The sequence below is a fragment of the Dermacentor variabilis genome, chromosome 2, assembly GCF_050947875.1.
Source record: "Dermacentor variabilis isolate Ectoservices chromosome 2, ASM5094787v1, whole genome shotgun sequence".
Lineage (NCBI taxonomy): Eukaryota > Metazoa > Arthropoda > Arachnida > Ixodida > Ixodidae > Dermacentor > Dermacentor variabilis.
Genome location: NC_134569.1, coordinates 84,566,314 through 84,593,447, shown reverse-complemented (window position 1 = coordinate 84,593,447; position 27,134 = coordinate 84,566,314). Strand labels below are relative to the sequence as shown.

The 27,134-nt window shown below is 49.7% G+C and overlaps 1 protein-coding gene across 3 annotated transcripts in view; it reads right to left on the bottom strand.

Annotated features, from left to right (window-relative positions):
- baz (par-3 family cell polarity regulator) overlaps positions 1-27,134 on the bottom strand; it is a 227,988-nt gene that overhangs the window by 68,615 nt on the left and 132,239 nt on the right. The gene's annotated exons all lie outside the window — the stretch shown is intronic.

Genomic DNA, 27,134 nt, shown 5'->3' with positions numbered 1-27,134 from the left:
CTCGGTTCGAATGAACTCAAGCTCAAAGCTGACTCGAAACTGAGATAACCCACGCGGCGCGGTGCACTGCATGTCATCATCATCATCATCATCATCATCATCATCATCATCATCCTGGTTACGCCCACTGCAGGGCAAAGGCCTCTCCCATACTTCTCCAACTACCCCAGTCATGTACTAATTGTAGCCATGTCGTTCCTGCAAACTTCTGGTACCGCACTGCATGTGCGGTGCCAGAAACTCACTGAGCGTCTGCCTGTCTGCGCAATTTTAGAAGCCTTCGAGGCAAAAACACGAGCTCGACACACAAGCGTGTTTCGTCGTTTGCGAGAACGATGAAATATTATTTTGTTGTTGCATGTGGGCCGTAGGGCTGCTAAGTTCATCGTCACAAGACCACAGCGCTTGAAGGCGGGGCATTATACGCATTTGCGTTGTCTGCCTTGATTCGTCCTGTCCGCGATTACTGGAGTTGACCTATTCCTGCTCAACGACGCTACCAGCGCTGCTGTTCTCGCACGTTCGCTATCGCTGTTCTCTATCACTCGTATTCAAGATTAACGTAAAGGTTTCCAACGCACGAAGCTGCCTTGCAGGCTGCCGAAATGAGAAGTATACAAGAGCCCTCGTTACGTTCGGCTATATTATGAAATGATTCAAAAAGGTTGCCTTTAGGAGCAGTACCGAGTGTCGCTGTTCGCCCATCGGAAGGCATCACGTAAACCAAGGCGGACGATAAGCTACCCTGCTGCACTACAGAAAGCACCACGCAATGCACATGCAATGATGTCTGATGCCGCGATAACCGGTATATATACCTTTCCCAGGAACCGCCCGCGGCCACGGTACGGGAAGCCCGAAAGGGAAACAAAAGGCCAGGACGTCTGCACAGAGAGAGAGAGAGAGAGAGAGAGGCTGTTCCTGCTAAACACTGCCAAGAGCAAGAGGGAGAAGGAGCCAGGCCGGACGTGCGTGCCCCAGGGAGGGCAGCGTAGCACGGGAGGCCGCCGCGGCGGCGGTCGTCGTTTGGGACGGCGACGAAGACGAGGGGCGGCACGCGGGCGACCGGTCGCCGTCTCCTGCGGCCACTCACCCGGCCGCCGGACAACGAAACGACGCCTCCGATGCCAGCGGCGCGCCACACTTGTGCAGCTCGCTTCCGCTCTCCCAACGGAGCGGAACAATCGTGGGAGAGGAGGGACTGCAGTAACAAACAAAAACACAGAGAGAGAGAGAGAGAGAGAGAGAGAGAGAGAGAGAGAGAGAAACACAACCTCGTGTTTTGACGAAACCGATCGGCTCGCGTTGGAATTCGATCGCGAGGCAGGGAGGTCGACCGCGAGTCTCGTGAACAGGTGAACGCCGACCTTAGGAGGAATAAATAAAGAAATAAAAAATAACAATAGAGAGAAAGAGCACAACGCCAAAGGAACAGCTGGCCCGACCAGGTTTCTTCCTGCGGTTTTTGTCCTTTGGAGTTAGTTCGAGCGGGCAATTCGAAGAACTAACAATGAATCCCATCCTCGGGCGCATTCCTGTTGGACTTATTTTGCTAATTTAAGAGATCGAAACTATTAGATAACATTCTTGCACTCAAATCAGACATCGCGACGTCACGAAGTTCCTGGAACAACACGGCGCCAACCCAAACATACCTCGAATGAAGTCCGGAAGCCATTACAACAGCTGCCTGCCGCAGCATTAAAAGAGTGCGAGAGGGGAGAGGCGGATGTTTTTAATTGGCACGCAGTGCGATACGACGACGGAGTTCAATGGGAATGTTTTGTAGTTGGCACGCCAATAATCACAGTGGCACGGTACGCGAGGACAAGGTCAAATTGTATATTGCATTGCGCCTGCTGCGCGAAATGCGTTTGTGCCCACAAAATACTGCACGGACAGCACCCAAAAGTAACTGACTACAGCGAGAGAGAAGACGAGCAAATATGGATCAACAGCCATAATTCGTGAGCTGACAACGTGCCACCAACAAGTCACGACAGGGCAGGTTACGTGAAAGTGACCGCGATAAGAGGCACTCGGCAATGTAGTAGCAGTACATAGCATGCACGGCGTTTGCACGCATGTAATGAGCCAAACGCAGTACTATAGCGCAAAGTAATCAATATCGCAATACCACCAGAAATTCAATGATGCCGCATGAACGGCGGTCGTACAGGCTGCGCTTTTGCAGCTGCATGAGGTGGGCGGCTTGCATTCGTATAGTTATTTTACTATAAACGCGGTTCCGCACCAGTTAATTTGGGCCTGCAACGAGCACCTGCATATCCAGTGTTCCGCCGGTAGCGTATATACGACTTCCGCCCACGGAGGCAGCTGCCGGATCTTGCGCAGAACAATTCTAATTTAAGGGAAGGAAACGACACATACGTTGCACGCGCCAGCGCCCGCGTGCACGGTCTAGTGCCCAGGTAACACGATTACTGGCGCACACAGGGTCGAGCTGGCGCTCTTGTAACTCCCAACACGAAGTGCTTCATGACTAGACTGTAGCTAGATTCTAGGCACTATATACTGCAACGCAGGCCTCGCCCACTCATACAAGCTGCAAAGCAGCGTGACGTCTGAGACGCGGCGGCACTGTCATCGGCTAGAGAGCTCCGTACACTCAGATAAGTGCAGAATTTAATTTTAGAGAAGGTGCTACCCAAAGACAATATTAATATTCCCAGCCGTTGTGCTTGGTCCCTCTCTCTCTCTTTTGCAAAGCGCGTGGCCATGCCGTTTTGCTTACAAACGTGTACCTTGTTGTTGTTGTGGTTATTGATGATGATGGTGATGATGATGATGGTTTCTTTCCACAATAGCATCGTTCAGCGTTTTTCGCATGCGTCGCATTGCGTGGCAGTTCACTAATCTCCCTCTTAGTGACACCTTATACAAGGGACTAGTAGGTAATAACAGATGCATGCGACGTGGTCGCGCACATTCTTATACATGTCCACAGAGTACTCTTGGGTCGCGCAGGCCGTGTGGGAAGGTGCGAAGCCATCGCGCAGGACTGGCACCCGTAACGACGCCCTCATGCACACAAAGCCAGAGTATCGACTCCGCCATTTGAAACGCTACTTATGGGAACCACAATCGTTGACTTTCCAGGGTTGTCAATCACAGCTAACCTGCACGTGTTGACAAAAGCTGAACCGTCCAAGGACAACGTTCTCTCTCTCTCTCTGTCAGACGTCACCGGTAACAACCATGAAGTTTTATTCTACGACCTTGAAAACAAAGGATCTAGACAAATTCTGGGCAATGGCGATCTCCATCTCCAAATCACTCTGTGTGCCGTCTAATGATATTCATATCCCGTGTAAAAAAAGAAAGGGCGCCGTTACTTCGGAACCAAATGAGCTGTATATATGTATAGATGACAAGCGGGTTGATGAAGGACATGTGAATTTCCTCACTTCTATATGTCGATCCGTAGCTGTGTTGCCAAAAATACCTCGCACTCCCGGCTTTTGGAGTGGATGTAAGCGAACATTAATGCGGAGTAATGAGGGTGACCGCTGTTGATCGAAAAGAGTTATGGCGACTAGGGGCCAGGTCGAAGACGACGAAGCTTCGTCTCAGCATGCTCCTCACGCTCGACGAATTTCCTGTAGCTACCTTCATCATCATCATCATCATCATGATCATAGTGCGGCGTGCGCAAGCACATCTGCGGATCCAGCAGCGTGCTGGTTTCGTGGTCGCCGCCGGACGTGAGGGCGCCACCAGCAACGCAGAAGCGCGATGCGCAGGCGTTTACTGCTGAGCACTCGGATTTGTACGTTACAGAAAACACACACACACACACACACACACACATACACACACACACACACACACACACACACACACACACACACACACACACACACACACAATTACATTTACAAGTAACTTACAAAAATGTTACCGATTCGAGTATCGCGTAATCAATTACTGCACCACGAAAGTAACTGAGCAATTACTGAAATGTAACCGACGACTCTTAGGTTACTTTATTCCCAATTCCTTTATTGGCATTGCACAAACACAGTAAATAGAACGAGCTGGCCTGGCTCCTCCAGTGCGCCTAGCTCTGCAGCCCTTCACATGCTCACACGTTGTTTATGTTCGCTAACAATATAGCTTTCAGAATTTCGGCGGTAATGTTCCCTCGTTTCCTTGTCAACACAACAGCAGCGACATCGAAAACTCGCGTCGTCCGTGTGCGCTGGGTCCAACGGCAGTGTCGTAATGTACGAACACCTTGCGCACAAAGCTACGGTTACTGAGTGCCGCGATGGTCGCGTCTGCATATCGAGACAGCAGCGCTGGTTCAAATCATCGGCCAACATCTCTAGTTAAGATGCAGACACGAATACCGAGGGTGTGTTCCAATTCTGGCCAGCATCGTAGACAGTCTGTGCAGACAGCTGAGACAGCCGAGACAGCTTCGATGCCATGTATTGGAATGCGTTTTTATAAACAGTTTTTTTCCAGCCATCTGGAAAACGCACGGAAAAAATACGGAAGATGCTTCTGCGACGTGACGCCACCTTGCGGAGACAAGAAGTTGAGAAAAACACACATTATTTCTGTATTTTAAATTTGCACATGCGAACTTATGATAAACACAATGTGACATACATTAAGAGCATAGGAAAGCGTGTCTCCATTTCCTTGTGGGTAGACGACCTTCCCGTCAAGTTCCCAAGCGTCCTGCTCAGCCGCCATATTGTTTGGACAGGAAAGTATAGCCTGCATCGTTTTTGACTTCGATGCTGTCTTCGCGAAGCTGTCATTTGACGCCTTCGTGAGAATTGGATCGAGACTTAAGATGGCCGCTGTCCGCTTATCCGTCTACTTAGCCATCTATGGCGAGTATTGGAATACAGCGACCGAGTGTCTGCGTTTGCCTGTCTGAACACGCGCATCTACGACGCTGACGCGAGACACGACAGCGAGAGTTCTACTGCAGTTGCCGCCAAATTCAAGCGCTCAAAGCTGCGTCGCCTGTGACAGCTTGTCTCGTCAATAATGTAACTGGTTACGCTGAGTGATTCGTTATTTAAAAAAAAAAAAAACATGTGGTTGAGTTACAGTGGGCGTTATTATTACTATTATTTATTATTATTTGTTTTGAACACATATATACAATTAACAGGAAAGGGAAAGCGAGGAGCAGCTACCGGAAGGGGCACAACGCCTGCCTATACTCTTCAGAAGGGAGGTGACAGCAACAAAGAAATGTAAGATAAGGAGGAGGGGAGGAAATAGGAAAGGAAGAGCAACAGGACAAATCTAAAGAACAAAGTAGAACACACAGTACAGATTACACACATTATGGCCGGTCACTGACGGTCACGTTACTACAGAATGCTGAATAGAATAGTTTTGACGCTACAAACGTGGACCTAAGTTAGTTAACGCCAGAACCGTTACCGTAATCGTAACGCGTTACCAAGTAGGGAAAGAAAGTCATCAATCAATCGATCAATTACAAAGCTCTCAAGAAATTTAACTAATTACCAGTAATTAATTACACGTCACGCACGCACCTGTAAGTACTGCAGCTTGTAACACGTGACGGGAGAGCGAAGATGAAAAGGTTGATTGTGCCCCCGAGCTCAGACGTATAGGAACGAACGATCATCAAAGGAATTTGCGCGTGTGCATGTATATGCAAACGCACGAAGACCGCGTGGGATGAAGGCGAATAAAATTTTAAACAATAAAGAAAGAAAACGCCATGAAAAGAAAATTTACAGTTGGTTGCAATTCGGGAACGTGCGACGCAAGAGAGCCTTTAGGGTTACACCGCGAAAGTGGCACCAGGAAACAACCGGTCCATGGCACGCTCTACCGACGCACGCAACAGCCATGCGCCGCGGCAATGGCACCGGGCAGAACTGTTAGACTCGAAAGAAACGAGGAAATGCAAACCCAAGCGTCTCGAAAGTGAATTTTGCCGCATGCACACACACCTCCCTGGCGTCTGCCTTCCGGTATCATTGGTGGCGTTACATTGCAGGTGATGGTGAGAATCATTAACAATGAGTATGCTTACGCCAGCTGAAGAACACCAGCTACTACATTCCGCCCACAAACTTAAAATGCAAGTTTAATGAGACGATCGATTGATTAAACAATTGAGTATGGAGAACAAAGAAACAAACTTATAGAATAAACCTAACGTGAAAGAAGTAATACACAAATAAACTAGCGAAGGAAAAAGCACAAGAAAGAAAACAAAAATTGCGGGTCGTACCATTCATATGGTGGCGGATTAGCCAGGCAACCTGTCGATCGCAGACTGAGCAACTATTGGCCAAACTCAGCTTACGGAAACATAGTCTTGAATTAGGAGTTCGCCCCCGTCAAACTCGAAGGAGGTGGCAACTCGCGCTTCTGCCGCTTGGACGTATACACTCGAACGACCTACAGCTTGACGCTTACGAGCGGCCTCTAGTGCGCGGTCTTCATTGGTAGCTTGCGCTCGACGCCGACGATTAGACTCGCATGTGCTCTCGCTGACGTTCTTCGGAGGCAAAGTCTCTGGCCGCATTTTCGCACGACCACATTGTCGTTCGTTATATAGTCGTGTCTCTGCTGTCGACGCCTCTCCTCGTACTCGGCTTGTTCCTCGGCCGTGGGCACAACACGTGGTCTTCCCACTTTCCAATTTTTGTTGGAGTCGCAACTGTTGCAATGGTCTACCTCTGCAATGCACAATTACACACCGTGCAATGCACTTCTTACACACCGTGGCGGATACTGCCGTGCACGTCCCCGTGTTTTCCCGTCACAACTGCCGCGCCGTTGTACTGAGTGCAGACGACAGCAAACGCAGCCGGCAGCAACGGCGGCCACTGCCGTTTCACTTCCCCGCTGCGCAAGTGCGGCGCGCGGCAAAATCACGTGTCCTTTCTTCTGCGCCGTATTATCGTTCGTTATCTTATCGTTCGTTATCGTTGTTAGTTATCTCGTTCGTTAACTTACTGTTCCCTTTACAGACGTTAGGCAGCCCAAGCAACGCCGCGAACAAGTTCTTGTGCCTTTCGGAGAAGCTTGCTACGCACCGACTCTTCCCTTTTTGTATCCTCCAGCTCGCTTGAAAGGCTATTTGTCTGATGCGGCTCGCTAGGCAGACAGGACTTTTGTAAGCACGGCACAACTATGTCCGCGATTTCATGGCTCAAATCCCTGAGACGTACCGATCAAAATAGAGTGATCGGCAGCAGGGACTCTTTCGACTTCCACGAAACAGCTCGATTCGACTCCACGAAAGAGAAACGTGACCACAGCACCAAGCGAAAGATCCGCCGCGAACCTGGATGTAGCAGCCATCTTTGTTAGTGTTGCCAGCTCAAGTAGCGGATTCTGGAGTTGCCAATATTATACCATTAAGCGGAACTATAGTATGGACTCGTGTGACTGCAACAGCTTTATTCCTTTTTCTTAGAAAAACGCTGTCACAAGAGTAACAAATTTATAGATCCGACAGTGACATTATAGATCAGGTCCCGAAAAAGTTTCTAAGTATATCTCATCATTGCTTTACTAACACGGACACTGGACCTTGTTCCAGCCCTGCTGGATTATTGTCGCTGCCCTTACTTCACTGTCGACGTAATCGCGCTGACCTAGTTTCTTTTCTAACTCCCTCACGGACTCGTCAGCTGTACCATGTTTCGCATTCCGCGTAAGATCACTAGAGAGCATAAATCTTTCTATGTTCCTGCCTGTCGTCGCCAACACTAAACCGTTCACAGAATACGGAGTCCTTATAACGCTTACTTTCATGATCTCAATACTTTTCGTAACTCGCAGTCATTGTACTTTTCTGAGCTTTGCGCCGTTGTGTCATAGATCCACACATTGTTCAACTGCCATTCTCCTACTTTTTCTTTTGTATTTACTTTGCCTTTTGTAATATGTACACTCTTCTTTTCAAAAATTGTGCTCTTTATTCATTGTGGTTTTTCTTTACTTATATTCCCTCGTAGACCTTTATTATTATTATTATTATTATTATTATTATTATTATTATTATTATTATTATTATTATTATTATTATTATTATTATTATTAATGTATGCACGCGCTATATCACTCAGACTCTAGGGTTGTTGCTGGGTGCGGTAAGTAAATGATTGATTACACCTCGCCACAGCTTCGCTGCTTCCCTCCGACTGAAATTATCGTTTTTATACATATACGGCAAGCTCTCTTGAGAATCTTGGAAAGACTTGGTGCACGCGAAAGAAAAACCTCTCCTGAAACCGTGCACGCCTCTCGGATTCGCGTTCACGATGTCACGGAGCACAGCAGCAGGATTACCTATGTTGGCTGCTTAATACAGAAACCTAATTTCTTATGTTTATTTTTTGATGTTACTATAGCTTCGTGACATCGAAATTCGCGCTTACAACCGGGCTTTTATAAGGCGCGCAAGATGATGTCTTTCCTTAAGATACAGCATCTGCAACAGGCGACCCCACGACAAAAATTCTTCGCACAACTTAAGAACCGAATTTCTTTTAAGCAGTTACTTTTAACGCAATATAGTATCACAGACGGACTGCATCAAATTTGTAGGCGTCCGTGTGACGAAAAATACGGGCCGATCCCGAAGACGTACAGCGCATGCGCAGTCTGCAAAACGCGGGCCCATCGCGAAGGCAGTGCAGTCTTAACGCAGCGTTTAAAACGCGAAGAATGCGAGAAAGTGGCACGTGACGCAAGCGCCGTACGCCTCAACGAGCGAATCCGTGCAGCGCGAGAGGCCCGACGGTTGGCGTTAGACTGCTTTGCTGGAAAAGCAGAGCTTTGAGAGCCCACCATCGGCCACGAATTTCTTTGTTGCATTATTTATGGTCGTATGATTCACCTACATTGCAGTTATCTCGCGGTGTGCGTTGAACGAGCGCGTCACAGTGCGCGCGAAATCCCAAGCCTGCATGCATAGAGGCGTCACTTTGATAAACGAGAGTGTGCAAGGTCTCTCCCGGTGACGCATACGCGCGCGGCCGTCGAGCCGTCACAATCTAAGTATGCTATCGCATTTCTTTTTACTTCCTCTGCATGGCAGATCACAGGAGCACTAGGAGTAACGAACCGAAAGTGCACGCTCGTATAGGATACCTATACGAAGGACAAGTCAATCGCAGCTTATTGTAATGCTTGCTCGCTTTCTTCTCTTTTTGCGAGAAAAAATCGCGGACACAGAGCGCGCAGCAAACTCGAACTGCCTGGAATCGCACGACGCCTGTGAACTCAACGACGTTATCCAACCACGGCCGTGCCGACGACGGCCCAGTTTCACGCGGCGACCGAGTGCGATCAGATGCGAGAGACGCGCCCAGCGAGAGTCGGTGGTGCCGGCGACGCGGTGGCGCATTCCGAGCACGTGCAGCGTTCGACGAGCAGTGAAAGCCGGCCAGCTGAGCACCGTCGCCGAACACGACACAGACGTCCACACGGCGGGCGAAAGTAAACAAGGGGGAGGGGGTTCAGACGTCCGCATTTCTTCATGATACTTCTGAACGACTTCTGTTGGCCCCAAAGCTGGTGTAACGTGTTTATTATTATTATTATTATTATTATTATTATTATTATTATTATTATTGTTGTTGTTGTTGTTGTTGTTGTTGTTGTTGTTGTTGTTGTTGTTGTTGTTGTTGTTGTTGTTGTTGTTGTTGTTGTTACCATTTACTGTGACCTCAGCGAAGCTTTTGATGTAGTGAGCCACTCACTACTTCTGATCAAGCTAAGCTTACGCACTTTTAGTGTTGGCTCGTCAATTGTCAATCTCTTGCGCAGTCATCTTCTTGGTAGATCATGTTATGTTTACGTGAATGGCTAAACGTCTCCTTTTTATACGAGCAGCGTCCCTCAAGGACCAGTATTAGGACCACACCTTTTCTTAATTTTTGTTAGTGACGTTACTTCCTTATTCGGATTACTTTGTTCCTCTTATTTGCCGATGACAACAAGATTTTAGAGGAAGTTCATACTTTTGATGACTGTCGCATCCTGCAGTCTGACCTTTTGTTTCTGTTTTTCTAAATGGTGCAAGGATAATAACTTCACCTTGAATGCTCCTGAGACTAAAGTAATGACTTTCACACGCAAATCAGCAAGCATTTCTCTTTCTTATTCTGCAGATTCTCTGCCATTGTGTAAGGTCGATGAGATCAATGATCTCGGTGTACTTACTATCTGATACAACCTTACACTTCTCTGCTCACACTAAACGCGTTTCAGTGCGGGGTATGCAGTCTCTTGGCTCTGTTTGCAGACTATCGAGATAACTCAATTCTTCAACACAATTGCGCAAGTTGAACGCAACCATCTACCTGCTGCCTCTTCTATGCTCTCGATGCCGCTGCTGCTGATGATGATTAGCACCCCCTTTGTAACGGGGTGGCGACAAATATTCCGCTAACCTGCTTGATTTATATCGCTTTTTTGCTATATTTATCACTATCTAGCATTTTGCCTGTCCGATCTCGATCTAAACTTTCGTATTTAAAACCTTTACCTGTGCCTTTACCTAAACTTGCAATGACTCCTTTTCCGCCCATCTCTTCCCTGCTTTTCTTCCATCGATACTCTAATCGTCTCTATCTCGACTGCTGATCAGTTAATCCTTCCATCGTCCGTGAATCCCAACGCTTCTGGAAACGCAGACACCCAACGCCCCATGAACACAACAACGCGAAACTAAACCACCCGCAGCTGCAGCTGTAAAGTACACCGCTCCAAGGTTTGTGGGCTAGTCCCAGAGTCAGTGCCATACACCGGTGCATAAGCCAATCGCGCAGCCAGAACATACGGGAAAGACCGCGGCGATTTTCGTTGCTTTGTTAAGGCGCCTGTTAAATCTTGTTTCCATCAAACACTGGACGAGCCCAACGGTGCTTAGTTTCGCTGATTTGTCTGTAAAACTGCATCCTAATCGACGCGACACGGCCGCTGCTCTGCGACTGTACTCAATTTTCAGAGCGTATGCAGAAATTCAGCGGGGACAACGAGTCGTTCGCAGGAGCAGCCCATCGAGAAAATTCAGTTGTTGTTGTTCCTGTATTCTTTCTTTCTTTTTCTTTCTTGTTCTTTCTTTTTCATCCGTTCCCGTTTTGGCCTATTCGCCTAGACGCACCCACCTTAATTTGTGCGCTATACTATGGGCTCGCGTTCCACTTCCCTTTGCGTGCGAGCGACAACGAAAACGTGAACGTAGTTTAGCAACGCCCAAGTCACGGCCGCGCCGACCGACGCCACGTCCCCGCCGTTCAAGAGTACAGAGCAGCAGAAGAGGAGGGGGAATGTAGCACGAACATGAGAATACCGCATGGGCTCGTGCAGCAGTCGCGCACGTGTCCGCACGCTAACTCTAAACGAAGTGTTCCCTAAAGATGGCTTTATGCCATGCGCCTGCGTAATGCGCAGCACTGACACAATTCAGCAACTCTCTCTCTCTCTCTCTCTCTCTCTCTCTCTCTCTCTCTCTCCTGCAAATTTATGCAAACTGGTAAGTTTAAGCGTATATACTAGCGGAGCGGAGCCCTAAAGAACCTCGAAGATTTCCAAATGCAATCACTGGAGTCATCACAGAGCTAGGTCACTAAAGTCTGCATAATTTCCCACGAAGAACGCCAGAAACTACGGGAACAACGCGTGTACAGACAGTGCGTGCTCTGTACGTAAACCAACCAGGACAACTATAGCCTACCAGCAGCGTTCGCATCTCAGAGTAAAACATACCCTGTAGTAAAATATGGGGTCTTACATCCCAAACCGGCCATCCCGCTATGGGAGACGTCGTATAGCTGGTGACTACCGATTAATTTTGCCCATACCTGTACGTGACGTGGCTCTTGTGCACTGTAAGCTCGGCACAGAAGCGATATTGTTTTCCATCAACACGGCCCATCAGGATGCGGCATCCGCAACCGGCAATCGATCCGGAGACTTGGTGTGCAGAAGGAGAACGGCATATGTAGCCTCGCAGGGTCACGACGGCAGGCGCCAGCACGTCCTTATGGACCCATGGCAGTCACCACGGTAAAAAACGAAAAGGTTGCAGATTACGTGCAATTATACGCGAGTCTATACGGTATATAATGACACCACCTCAGCAGGGGCATATATAGACGGCGCAAGAAAGGCGCCCCGATAGCATCGCAATTCCCACGCGACGCCGGCATACAAAGGGAGGGGGAGGCAGGCGGAGAAGGCGTGCGTCCAGCGCAAAGCGGGAGAGAAAGGGGGGACAGGCGGGCCGACCAAGGAGAGCCATTACACTTTGCCTGCACACGCACATATACTGCACAGACGTAAGCGCCGCAGGAAAGCTCGTTACCTATAGCAAAGTGGTCACATCAAAAGAAAGTGCACGACCGGAAACGGAAGAAATGAGACTATACACACCGCCTCCACGAGGTGCTCCGACTCATCGAGGTAAAGAAAGAAAACCGAGACACAAAATTTCGCACGCAACCAGCAGAGTTGCGTAGAGCTCAATGACCGCATACACATTGACAAGCAAAGCTAATTAAAGGCACGTCGAAACGCTTCTGCAACGCGTACGAGAAGTTCGCACAGTCGTCAGTGTACGGGTTTCATATATAACATCGGAGCCAAGTTGTACGCATAACGAATGTCTCGCATACTACTTGAAAATAGGGGCGTACCTTTTCCTGCGACTGGTTTTATGTATATTCTTTGCTCGGCTCTATATACAGGGAGTGTCAGCGAACACTTTCAAAAATCCTTAAAGGTTGCCGGTGGCAGATTACGCAATTCTAGGTCATGAGATGGTCCACTCGAGGCGGCGGACATTACTTGCAGAAAAAAATTGAAATGCTTAATCGACGAAGTAACAGAAATTCGCTAATTAAATTCTTAACTAATTCATTTATGGCCCACATTGCAATTTACAAATTCTAGGCGCGGAGTTCGCAAGCGTTCTAATGCATTTCTCCGCAAAGTTCGGAAATTAGTATCTCGAAACTGCATGGTGTCATCCTGAGAGTTCGTTCCAAATAGACCCGCCTTGTGAACCCCACGCCTTAAAAAAAAAAAAAGAAAAAAAAAAGAAAAAAAAAGAAGAAGAAGAAGAAGGAAAAAAAAAATTATGGGGTTTTACGTCCCAAAACCACTTTCTGATTATGAGGCACGCCGTATTGGAGGACTCCGGAAATTTTGACCACCTGGGATTCTTTAACGTGCACCTAAATCTAAGTACACGGGTGTTTTCGCATTTCGCTCCCATCGAAATGCGGCCGCCGTGGCCGAGATTCGATCCCGCGACCTCGTGCTCAGCAGCCCAACACCATAGCCACTGAGCAACCACGGCGGGTAACTCCACGCCTAGAATTTGTAAATTGCAATATTGGCCATAAGGTAATTATTTAAGAAGTTAATTAGTGAATTTCTGTTAATTCGTCGATTACGCAGTTCATTTTTTTTTTCGTGCAAGTATAATGTTCGCCTCTTCGAGTAGACTGGCTCATGAACTAGGATTGCGCTATCTGCCACCTTGAAAAAAATTTTGAGTGTTCGCTGAAACACCCGATATATTAACGCTGAATTGAAGCGTGTAATACATTAATAAACAAAAATTAAAAACAAACATTAAAGCTTATTTTCTTTTTGCATGCCCGAGTTGACCCCTATCCAGCGTGAAGAAATATAATAAACTGATCCAATAAAGTGCAGCCGGTCGTGCGAATGCGTGAGTGTGTACACTGTGTAGCTGCAGTCGCGCCTCCGGAAGAGTGAGACGGCATTGGACGTCGAACACCTCGACTGCAGCGTATCTGACGACGACAACCACGATGATGATTTCAGAAACTCTGGCACATAACCACTGTGGAGGGATTGGCCAAGAAACCGACAGCTCTATAGCAAACAGAACGCAAGGGATTTTCAGTTAAAATTTGATCTATAGAAAAGTTCGAAAGAAGGATAAAATAGAAGCGAAATTGAGAACAGGCCGGACTTGCATGAGCAGAAAAGGAAAAAAAGAAAGAGGGGATGAGAGAGGCGGGGGGAATACGACAAGCAGAGAGAACAAACAAAAACCATTAACAGTAACCGGGTGTAGACGGTGAGATTTAATTATGGAAATTTTCATCAACCTGAAAACATTCCTGCAGTGAGTGTGGGCAAGAACGAAGGCGCTAGAAGAAGGCACACACACGTGTTTACGAACACCAACGTGAGTCAGAATTCTGCGCCTGTTCGCGCGCACAGCTCGTTCCTTGTCGGCCCACGCCTAATGCGTTACATTCAAATGAAGGCATGTTGTACAATGATGTCAAGATAAACTCATAAGGCTGTTGGCGCATGCAGTAACTATCGAACTCATCTATATTTCCGCGTTTTCGTCATTCCGACCCGCACGTTTATTGCAGCGAGTGACAGCGCGTATGTATTTGACCTTCGTTAGCGCATAAACGGGAAGCGACGCAGAAGAGCAAACAAGAAGGCATGCGACCGTGTGCTTTAATTCGGATTCGTTATATAAGCGTGCAGTATACAGCGTGATCACCTTCTCTTATAGGCGCGCAGCTGTATGCGCAAAACGTAGCCGGTCGAAGAGCTGCAGCGCATAAATAATGCGAGGTCGGCCTCTATCGGAGGCCACAATAGAAATTCACAGGAAAGTTACGCATTCTTCTTTTTCTTCTGTGAATTCTTGCAGGTTTTGAATTCTACTATTTTACGAAGGACGACATGTGTGAACCTTCTTGCTTCTGTTCTCTTCGCGTTGCAGCCGCCCCGAACGTGCAACGCGCAGCATTCACTGAACGCAAGCACGCGCGAGTTTCTTTAGATCCGGCTACGTTTCTGCATCCACGAGCAGACGGCAAACCAACGCGGAGCTCCGCCCTGCGCAAGAATTCGATCGCATGCACACCACCCTTTACGACGTCGTCCACATTCTGTGGAAGCTATGTGCTCGTGCGTGTCCATGCATTATAAAGCTACGTAGAGGAAAACGGCCAGGGCGGCACGGAGCGCAATGATTTATATACTATACATGCACACCGCGCACCCCACATTCAACCAACGGAGAGAGTGCAAAGCCTTAACGACGCGCGGAGTTTCCTAACCAGTTAACGTCGGGACTGGTTTTAGCCAACGCGGCAAATCGAAAACGAAGCCCATATATATATGCTATGCAGCGGCTAGTGCAATTATACGCGCCTTCGCTTTCTCAGCGCAGCGTGAAGCCACACGAAGCCACACGAAGCCACTCGCGCGGAGGTTGCGCAAACCGTACACGAGCGACAACCGAAACGCGTGCGTAACACGCCTCGTGGACGGCGAGCCCGTATAATGGCTTGACGACAACGACGGAAGGAATATGGGATGGCTTCGCGCCGGTTTCTTCTCCTGCGGCGTCTTCTCTCGCGTATAGGCGTCGCTTGTATTGTGCAAGCCGCTTGCGCGCGCTGTACACCACGTGACGGCCGCATCTCGTGCAAGGGGACGTCCCACATGCCAGCCAGCTTACAGCCAGCCAGCCAGCCAGCCAGCCAGCCAGGCTAAGCGAAGAGACGCATACGTGTACACCGATGGCTATGAATTCTCGACGCTTGGTATATTGCACGAGCCGCGCAACTCTTCTGCACGCACCGCTGCGCACGGGTTTCCGAAGGCATGCCACATGTCAGGCGCGGCACCGGTGTGACGAGCTCTATGCGAGCGGAGAAGTCAATAATATTCGCGTGACACTGACAATACCATGACGTGAAAACAAAGGGGAATGCGGCATTTTCGTTTCCCCTCTGCGTATAAACAGGGATATATCGCGGAGGACGCGCATTCAAGGACGTCATTTGTATAGCAGACTAATACAACACCTTTTAACGGCTTTGTTTTACCTGTAAAAGAGCACAAGGACTGCTGCTGCAAGAATGCGTTCGATAGTCGATTAACGAAGCAATGATATGGACAAGCGTGCACGATCCTCGTAGGATGACTGAAGAACAGATGAATAACTCGTGCACTTTGTGTGGTTATTACGAGCTCACTGTAACACAGTTAACTGGCTGAATTCATCCGGTGAATCCTCGTAGCGCTTGCAAATAGCATTCCGCTCACACCGAGTCCGCGATACCGGGTCCTCATGCATCTGGGAAATATCAACACTGATAGATCGACGCTACATCTTCATTTTTCTCGCATCGCTTCTTTTCTCCCTTTTACGTGTCGATACCAATCACAGCCCTCCTTCCAACATCCCAGCAGAGAGACAGCGACCGGCCGTTTGCACACGAGTACCTACCAGGATGCGCGACAGAACGCGAGTCGTTCAGAGTCTCTTCGCGATCGAAAGGCAACGCGCAACTCTTTCGAGCGCGCTCAGCGTGAAGCAAAGCGACAACTACCAGCTACGTGGAGTCACAACAAACACGCGTGGACAAAAATGCAGAAGACAAAAATAGAGCGAGACGGCGGGCATCGAGGCAACAACAGCATCTCTCTCTTGACATTCTCAAGTGAGACAGCGCCACGAACAAGCATGCAGCACGCCTGCTCGCTCGCTCTGCTCGGCCCGCGCTCTTGACCCCGTTGTGGCCTCAGGCAGCAGCGGCAGCAGTCGAGCACGAGAGAAGAACACGGAATCCCTCCGCCAGGTATGTATGCGAATCAGCGGGATTCCGCCGCCGCCGCCTCAACAGGAGACCCCCCCCTCGTCGGCGCTTTCTTGGAGTCAGCGCGCTGCTCGGCTGCCCTTGCCTCGTTTCAGCGTGTACGCCTGTGAAGACGAAGAATTCAGGTCGACCCTGCCGCTGCCTTTCGAAACAGAACGCGAAGCGGCAAGCGCGCTGGCGCAGCTGTATACATCTATACGTACAACGAGAGACACGGCCTCACCCGCGTGTATATAGTATACACTCTATGCCACAGCAGTTCCACCTCGGCCGCGGCTCTCCGCGCGCACCGCACCACAACGCACGCAGAGGACGCACCTCTCCAGCATGACTCGGCACAGCCGCAATCCTGCGCGAGCTGGGCTTCGATTATCGGATACGGGAATAAGGCGATCTAGCTGCGAATGCGCATATATATATATATATATATATATAGACAAGGCCACTTGTCGAAATGTTGGCTCCTGCTTTCACCTTGTTCTCGATTTGCTCATCGTCTTGAATTTCCATCTTCCCGCCTTCCCCGTGTTTTCCCTATATATATATATATATATATATATATATATATATATATATATATATATATATATATATATATATATATATATATATACACACGCCATCATGAGAAAACTGCGGGGCAGGTGCAGACGGCGACCGAGCATATGCTAACTACGGACCGTGCCTAAACGGCGCCTCAGGAGGGCAGAGTATATATACTGCTTGCGAGGCAGTCGCCGCTATACGCAATTTGTCAAAGCGTCGCCGGCCGAATCGGCGAGATAAAGCGTGCGGTCGTCGCGGAATAACGAGATCGCGCACGTGTGCCGAGGAGCACTGCGCGGTCGTCCCGACTGGTTCTGGAGTACACGTAGTACCTGCTAAAACTAGACTGTGGCGCAGGTATAGCCAGGCAAGCGCGCAAAGATTCACCGAAAAGAAAGACGAGCAAGAAACGAACGGATCGTCGCCTCGCAAAACGTACACCTTTCCCTACCCCACAAGCGAGTGCATGGTCGTACCCCGCAACCTTCCTCGTTCGTTAGATTGCCACAGGGTTGGGTCGGCAAGTGTGTGTGTGTGCGCGTGTGGTGCGGCTTCGTTTTCTTTGCTTTCGCCTCCACGCAGACCTCGTTTCGAAGGACAGCCCGCTTTGGCGAAGACAAGCGAGTTGCCTCGTTACGCCGCAGCTGGACCCGCACGAAATGTTGGTCAGTTCGCTGTGTTAGGGCGAACGCGGCCGGTGAACCGTGCAGAGACCTACCGGTTTGCAGCCGTAACTCGCACGCACTGAGCAAGAGTGAAAAATAATAAAAAGAAGATATCTAAACGCACGCGCATACGCAGCATTACATAGTGTCAGTTTCAAAGTCACCTTCTAAATGCCTTCCTTTGAAATCAAAATGCACAACGTTGCAAGCAGCCCTCATGCGCTTCGAGGCTGTCGACAACAAAGCATCGTGCGACACTGAAGAACGATGGGTACGTGCTTTTGATCCAATGCAGGAGCAGATTTAGAGAGAGACGACTGCAAACGAAGCATGAACGGATATTGAGAAACATAAGTTTAGTGTAATTTCTGTTTAACAGCAATGTCACGAGCACAACGCAAATGAGTTACAATCCTGCATAGATGCTCCATGCAGATACGTATCGTGTTTATTACACCTGCAAATAAATTGAAAATTAAATTATGGGGCTTTACGTGCCAATTAATCACGATCTGATTACGAGTCACACCGCAGTGTGGGACTCGGAAAATTTGGGACCACCTGGGGGTTCTTTAACGTGCACCTATAAGTCTAAGTACACGGGTGATTACGGATTTCGCCATCATCGAGATGCGGCCGCCGTGGCCGGGATTGCATCCCGCGATGTCGTGCTCAGCAGCCCAACAGCATAGCCGCTAAGCAACCACGCCGGGTGCCGTGGTTAAATAGCATTATGAACTAGAAATAGCATTATGAACGGATAAAAAGGGGCGCAGAAGAAATGAAGACCGTAAGGACCACACATAGGCGCCCGCGTCCTCCTTCCTGTCCGAGTCTTTCGCGCTGCTCCACCGTTCTTCGTGTCAACCCAACTGTGTAGTGCACGCTTCCTATAGCTTCCATCCTGGTCAGGAAAATGAGCAGCTAACAACAGCGCGAAGCAATCAACAGCTCTCCGCGAATCTCCGCCGTGTGGCTAAAACGCGTTCGCGGGCAAGTCACGCGTAACCTTCGTCTCGGTACGTATACTCTCGATCTGCGCGGCGTTTTACTGCGCCTCACGAGTTGCTGCGGGGTATCGCCGGCTCTCGGGACTCTGCTCTGCAAGTTCGCACAACACAAGGCCAATACCGATGTGAGCGATCTTGATAAACGTCCGCTTTGGTGGAAAGTTCGCCGCGAGTATCGCTGCAAGCTATTCGTCTCTCGAAACGTACTGTATTGCATGCGGCCCAAGCGAGACCGAATTTCGCGTGGTCGTGGAGGCTTGAATTGACCAACAGTCGTCGAACAAGCAAAGTTTCGAGAAAAGAGCTTGTCTTCGTCAGGCCAGCAACTGTATTTTTTTTAAGAGAAAAAAAAAAAAAAACCAGTTGTTGCCCTGACGAAAACCAGTTGGTTGTTGAAACGTTAGCTTCAGCGACATAAATTTCTTATGCGATCACTTCGGTTAATCACTGCACGTGGCGCAGTCTTTCGAGAGGGTGTTTGACAAAAGAGGTATATATATACTAACAAGAGGCAAAATGCAGCGCACTCGTCTGGTATATCTCTATACTAATTGAAGTATCTACCCCCTCCATCCCCCCCTCCTCCCCTCAAGTGCGCGTGGATGATGTCTCAAAGCATTGCAGCATATCGAAATGGGTTCCCGGGTGATGCATCGCGCACGCCACGGCGGCAACAGCTGCTGCGGGACGTCAACCCAATGTCTGTCGTAATTAAGTATAACAGCGCGGCGGCGACACCCTCCACATGTGCGGGCAGGCATGCCTGGAATGTGCTGCCGCTGCGCAAAAGCGAGAGCGAAAGAGAGACGCGATATTGACAGTGCGGCCGTCAGGGGCGTAACCTCTGGCGCTCTCGTATCTTATCGGCGATAGACGTCAGCGCACAGTGTATATACAACCCGCTTTCGCTCAATCCTATCGTTTCTCGGAAAAGAAAGAAAGCAGTGCCAGGTTATATACGGCACAACGCAAGCGCGTGTACATTGAAACATGGCAAGCGCCAAGCGGTAGTGTAAAATCGTACGTTCGTAAAACATTCGTCCGTACTTACTTCTTCCATTTCAGCAGCCGCACTTTCTTGGTTAACGTTTGCTGGATGGCAGCTCCTATAAGACAGACCGCTAGAGCCCGTGTCTTCTCGAAACGTCGTTCAAGTTCTCCCTCTGGTGAACTCGTCCGTACAAGTCGCACCACGTGAAGCCCTGGCGCCAGGACTTTCTTTATTTTTTCGCTTAGGTTTCCGTTAACAGGCCCAGAGGGCATGGCAAACGGCAAATTACGAGGCACAAAACACAATTTTACTGATTTTCTAATAGCAGCCCTTAAGACAGTTTGAGGTGTCATTTCGGTAAAGGCAAATTATAGCAGTGACACCCCACAGCGTACGCAGTCTCGCGACACACGCGCCCTCGGCGATTGTCAGCCAAGGCATGCGGGAAACGTGTACGCTCTCGAAGAGACGCCTTTCCGCTCGTTAGGTTCGCTCCCCTGCCCCGGAGCTGCATGTTTTCCGCTGGCCACGAACATGCGAGCGACGTTGCCACCGGTGGAGTTAAGAGCTGCCATTTCAAGCAGGCAGGCTTTTTGCCCCAAGGGAAACCAATCAGCGGCACCGCGCGGTGTGAGTCACGGAAATATCCAAGGTCACGAAAGTCGGGGAATTCTGGGTAACGCACATTATATATAATGCAGATAAAAGCGCCAGCCGGAGGACCCGATATGTATAGCTCTCTGTAAACACTGGAATAGAGAGATGGTTCGGGGAATATACCCTCGGGGGTAAATCGTGCACACCTGAGTTCGACCTCCCCTCCAGATATTTGGCCAGATATTGCAGCCTGTTTGTCTCTCTCCCGTCCCTCTCCTTCATGACGATATCGATAAGCACGCTAACCGATATATGCTATGGGGATGCGCATAGAAGCTTCTTTACAACATGTATTGAGACTTGTTGGAAGTGCGATGACGGTACACAGGGCTACGTTTTCATTTTTCGCGTGTTACATGTGTAAAGTTACTGCACGTTTTTATCAGAAGAGAGAGAGAGAGAGGGAAAAGATGAGGTTAACCTCATCTTATGTCGACGCAGCAAAGCAAAATCACCAAACTTACGTAGTGAGCGTCGTGACCGGAGAGGGAAGTATCCTCAACGCCGCGACCATAAAAACAGCGTCCACCGTGGAAGCGGAGGAGACTGCCATTGCTTTGGCCATCATGAATCCCTCCGTGCAAACTATCATAAGCGACTCCAAAAGGGCAGCATAGGCGTCTGTGCAGCGCGAGTTCTACGGGACTTTACAAATGAAAATACTGTTGAACTCGTATGGGTCCCTGCCCATTCGGGGAATCAAGGGAATGAGGAGGCGCACTGGGTAGCCCGAGGTCTAATCAACCGGGAGGTGTGCCCCTCAGACTCGGATCCCATGGATGAGGCCCCGACGACACACCACGAGATAACAAACTACTACAAGCAAAAAATTGGAGGCTTATCAAGGTTAAGCCCAGTGGATGCTTCGCATCCACTGGGCTTAACCTTAGCGTATCCTTAGCGTTTGGAGGCATCTTGACCGCATATACGCCCGGCGCAAAGACGCTAGCGCGGTTGCGGGCACAGAGACTGACGCGACGGCGGGCGCGCGCCGCTTCATCCCTGGCGTGACGTCACATATCACGTGATGCAGCGATGGTGGCGCCGCCGCCGCGTCGCGCGCGACGGCGCGAACCGAAGCGTGGAGGCCTCCGCCGGGCGACGTCCGACGGCGCGATATGAGGCCCCATCTGCAGCCGGTGTGACGTCATCACGTGACGTCACATCATGTGATCTCACTTCAGGGTCAATGGTGGCCACCGCCGGGAGGCGACCGACGGCGCGATATGAGGCCCCATCTGCAGCCTGTGTGACGTCATCACGTGACGTCATATCACGTGACCCCACTTCAGGGTCAATGGTGACCACCGCCGGGCGTCGCGCGAAGGCCCGAAACCTACGTTAATATGCTTCGCATAAAAGGCGAATCTACCCGCCTCCAAACGCAAGCCTCACGCGAGCGCAAGCGTCGATCCTGCGTCGAATACAAACTAAGTCGTTCCTCAGCCCACATTGGCTGGCCATAATTACCAACGATTAATGGAACCCAATATGTCAAAACTGCACAAATCAAACATTGGCTACCCAAAATCACATTCTTTGTGGGTGCGAAGGCTTACCCCCTCGAAGGTCGCTCCTGTCAGCTCCCTCACAACAGACGTGGGAGGAGCTGCTCAGAACGCCGGACCAAAAACTACAAAAAGCCTACGTTGCCTGGGTCGAAAGGGTAGCTCCTCGTGAGGGGCCATCCTAGGATTCGGGCCTGCCAGATCATAACTAAGCAGAATCTCAATAAAGTTGTTACCATCATCATCAGATAAAGTGTCCGGTTGGCTATTCAGATTGGCAACCGCCCTTATGGAAGCTAGAATTCTTGGAGAGACGACGTCAGCCCCAACTGATTTAAAAGCGGCGCTTTTTTTAATAGTTCCTTTGCTGTCCAGTGTATATATGTTTTCAATACAAACAATATATTTTAAAAGAAGTGGGGCTGATTGAAAAAGTGTGCGTTCCCCCCCCCCCTTTTCCCCCCTAATCTTCTCTTGTTTCCTCATATTTTCTGCCCATGTTATCTGCCCCATGTGCAGGGTTTACAATAGAAGACATATACTTTGGAAGCATTGGGAGCATGTGAGGTAACTCTCTATGGCGACGATGAGTGGCATGCGCCAACATGTCCTTACATACACACGGCAATAAAGAGCAGAAAAGGAAAGAAATAAAGAAAGAAGCGCTTGTACTGGGCAGCCGGCCTCCCCTGGACGCCCTACGAGTGCGTCTTCCGTAGAACGGCGCTCGAACTACGTCACGCGCGTTCCGGTAGTTCCGGTAAGGTCCGCCGCCATCGCGAGGCCGCGCGGTCAACGGGAACGTGCGCCACGTCACAGCAGCGGCGGTGATTGTGTGCAAATGACGGCCACAGGCCACGCACCGACGCCGAGTACGCGCGTGCACGCGTTCGCAGCTAGCCCACGCCACCTGCCTTCGAAATTAATCGGCGGCCCCGTTTGGTGCGCGCTTGTATACGCGCACCCGCTCCCATATCCCGACCCTGCAGCTCGTCGGCAACTGCCGCTATACGTAGTGCTGCACACGCCGCGGCCGCGCACAATGTCGGCACGCACTGCACCGCGAAGGTCAACGTCGAGGTCCTGCGGTACTGCACGCTGCAGGCAAGGGGGGGGGGGGGGCACGCTGTGTCAGCTGGCGGTCTTGAGCGCTTCTACATAGCCGCAGCTCTATAGCTCAGTACGCTTGATAAGGTTCGCTATATTATATGCAATCGCTTAAAGTACATCCGCTTAGAATCCTAGTAGGCAAACGCAGTGGTTCTTGTTGTTTATTTGCTTCGCTTGCGTTTGCGACTGCAGAGTAGCTTCGCTTGTTTCGTGGAGATGACTGCGTACCTCTCCCCCGCCTCGTTTGCGACCGCGCACGGAAGAGGCACGCGTCATCCCCGGCAACGAAGCAGGCCTTGACGAACGTAATAGTCTAGCCGTTAGAGCGGCAGCAGCATGAAGGCTCCTTATAGATTAACCAACCAGACTACGTTTCTATAAGGGGTTAATTGTCATCGCAGCTAGCGTTGGAATTCAGTACCGAATCCGCGGAGCTTTTCGCTCGAAACAACCGAAAAAGGACACTAAAGAGAAATACTAAATCAGTTTACACTAAAGTATTCTTTTAAAACTCTATTTTAGTTTATTTCGCGGTAATAGGCTGACAACTCGAAGCGAAAATGAGAGTTAAATTAAAATTTGAATTCCGCGCCGGAACTCCAGCTCCCGTACGTACGTCAGTGTGACGTCACGAATTTCACAGTATATCTTTTATTCGTGATTTGGTCGTTGTAACTCGTAATAAAGGTTGTTGAAAATTGCCGAGTTATGGCTATCTTGAAACAAAATGTAAACCATCTTTGCCGACAACAACTACGCCGAAGCAAACGCCGTCAGATACATGTCGTCCCGGCAAGCTGGTGCGGGAACATCACGGTGACGTCGCCACTTGTGTCGTTCGTATTTCGCGCCTTTTCTGGCCTCCTCTCACGGTGACTATCTATCTATCTATCTATCTATCTATCTATCTATCTATCTATCTATCTATCTATCTATCTATCTATCTATCTATCTATCTATCTATCTATCTATCTATCTATCTATCTGTCTGTCTGTCTGTCTGTCTGTCTGTCTGTCTGTCTGTCTGTCTGTCTGTCTGTCTGTCTGTGTCTGTCTGCCTGTCTGTCTGTCTGTCTCTTTAATTGTAGAAGGGGACTTCGCTAACACAGCTCGGGTAACTTCATTTTTGCCTTCCATTAAATTTGGGTTACACAATTTAAACTCGAGAACCTAGAGCGCAACTCCGCGAGCTACAGCTGTCTCGCCCAATTTCATGGATGTGAAAATAAAGCAACGGGCCGAAGGGTGGCGGCGGCACTCGGAATTAATGGATAAATGGTGTTTATTGGCGCAAGGGCCAGGTATGGCCGAAGAGCGCCAGGTCCGTGGTGAGCGGCGGCACTCGGAGTCGCTCGAAACGCGTCGCGCTGGCTCCGCCGCGGGCGGGGAACAACGGCTGGGGGGGCACCACGCACAATGGCCGCACGCATGCAGAGCAACGCGGAAACGAACGCCGGCGCGTCACTCTCTGCGCCACAACGCGGGCACCGGAAGACCGGGCGAGAATTCAGGGCACGCGGCGCACAACACGGCGCCGATGTGTACCGGGTGCCTGCGCGAGCGAAAGGCGCGGCGCGTGTACGGCACGGGCAACCCCTCCTGCTGGCACACAGCCGACTCGGGCGGCGTGCACGGTGGCGCATATGCAGAGTCGCCCACACAATTTACCGTACAGGGAACTCTGGCGCGATTTATTCACCAATGCTGGTGTCCCTATATAATTCACCGGTTGTACACCACCATCGATTAACTGTGCGGTTTAAAATTGAAATTGAAGAACATTTAACGTATCTGCATATAAGAGATTGCTTGTTTCGAAAAGAAAGAGCGGGGTTAGTAAGACAAGCTGCGGCGGAAGGTAAAAAAGGCATCAACTGAGCGTTTAAATTAAGGAACGCAACGCCTGTGCTGTGCGTTGTCAGCCTTTTGAATTATTCTGAATCTGTGAATATTTTATTTCCTTACCCGTGTTTCCTGCGCTCTCGCACATCATATATCCGGATGTATATCCTACGGACAAATGCAAGACATGTGAATCCAGAGCCACTCTGGAGCATATATTATGGGAATGCCGAGGGATACATAACAATAAAGAAAACGCGGCCTCTAGCAGCAGCCTTCGCACGCGCTGGGAAGCCGCGCTGCTCAGCCCCGCCCTCGAAGATCAACTATGGGCCGTCCAGCGGGCCGAGGATGCCGCCAGGACCCACGAACTCCTGGCCGTCACCTAGGCGGGGCCTTTGGCCCTCCCCACCAGCTCGCAGGGCACACCATAATGTTCTTTCCTCCTCCTCCTTACCCGTGTTTCAAGCAAGTTACGCTTGAAATTTGGAACCGCAACACCATAGCGTGATAGCGTAGAAATTATTCAGCGTGATGTAATTACGTTTTATATTGTTACTTTTATTTTTATTGCGTAATGCGTATTTACGTATTTGTGCTCTGGACCTTCGTAATGGGGACTGCGGGCTCGTCAATCTGCCAAATGGCAGTTTCTTTTTTTATCCGCCGCTCCTTTGATCTGTTTATTGCAATAGATTAAAATAAATTGCTTAGCAGGTACTGATGGGCTAGCTGGTAACTAATGATTTAGTTAGGCAGCGCAGTTGAAAAAACACGGACACATGAGAAATGATGAGCACCTATATACACAAGGGCTGAAATCGAGGAACTAAATGATGAAATAAATTGATCGATTCATTGACTGTGTTAACGACAGCTGCAAGCATGGCCGTTTAGTCAGCACGGTAACGACGGATAATGCATGGATTTGCCTACCCTGCGTTCTTCCCGCTTCAAACGGCTCTGCAACTTCTCGATTTGATCACTTTCAATAATATATTGCGTTATAGGTGTAACAATTAGCGATGATTATGCGTGTGCGCAGATACTTACTGCCTACAAACGTTTATAAAAAAAAATACCTACGCTTGCCTGGAAATGTAGAAACTTAAGGCGTATCATAAATAACGTCTCACGAAAGTCTGAAGCCACAAGTATACGAGGACTGGGCAAAGCCATGTATACCATCCATCGTTTCAACGGTGGCTGAACTGTAGCGCCACGGACAGTTTCATCTATGGTAATTTTGCGTACGAAACTTATGGCGCGTATAATGGAAGCTGCAACCAGGTAAGCTGTCACTGCACACTGCGCTGCCAGAGCACGCGCGACCCAGTGCTGGTCACCGAGGCCGTGCGACAACGCGAGGCAGCAGATAACAGTGGCCTGCGCGATAACGGCCGACATGGCTCCGACTGAAAAGACCTTCGGCCGCGTATACGTGCCTGGCGTGCTGTGCTTCAAGTGCGAGTGCCTTCTTGACTTAGTGTTTGCAAACGATAGCGCGTATGAAAAGGTGCCTCCCCCCCCCCCTTCTCATTCTCGCTATCCGGCCGCTTCCGCCTTCTCACCTTATTACACCGTGTGCTCTGCAGGAAAGCATCGGTGACAGCGGCCCTGTCGAATGCTTTTATGAGCCGCGCACGGTAGTGGCTGCACAGCTGCGTCAAACGATTTCGCTGTATCCATGCACGAGACGGCGAGCATAATGCGAGGACTGTTAATGGAAACGCTGACAACTCTTTTGCGAGACCAACTGTTAATGTCTTGTACTTGCCTCCATGTCGGAAAGTTCTCGCAGTTCCTGATGAGAGAGAGAGAGAGAGAGAGAGAGAGAGATCCAATTTATGTTGGAGAGGTCTGCCCAGCGGCATGGCTATAGAAGGCTGCTCCGGATGTGTATGATGAAAAAGAAAGATTACGTATACAGTGGATGTCACAGGCACAGAACACAACGCAACATGCAAACTAAATAAAATGCACGAGCGTTCTTGCAATGCACTTCGCGGCCGGTATAATCCAACCCGCGAGCACGTGTTCAGCGGAAGGACGCCACATCCATCGAGCCACCGCGGCGGGTCTCCCGTATCTACGGCCCTGTGAAGTCACATATATTGATCGTTGCGTGGTCGAGGGACACATCG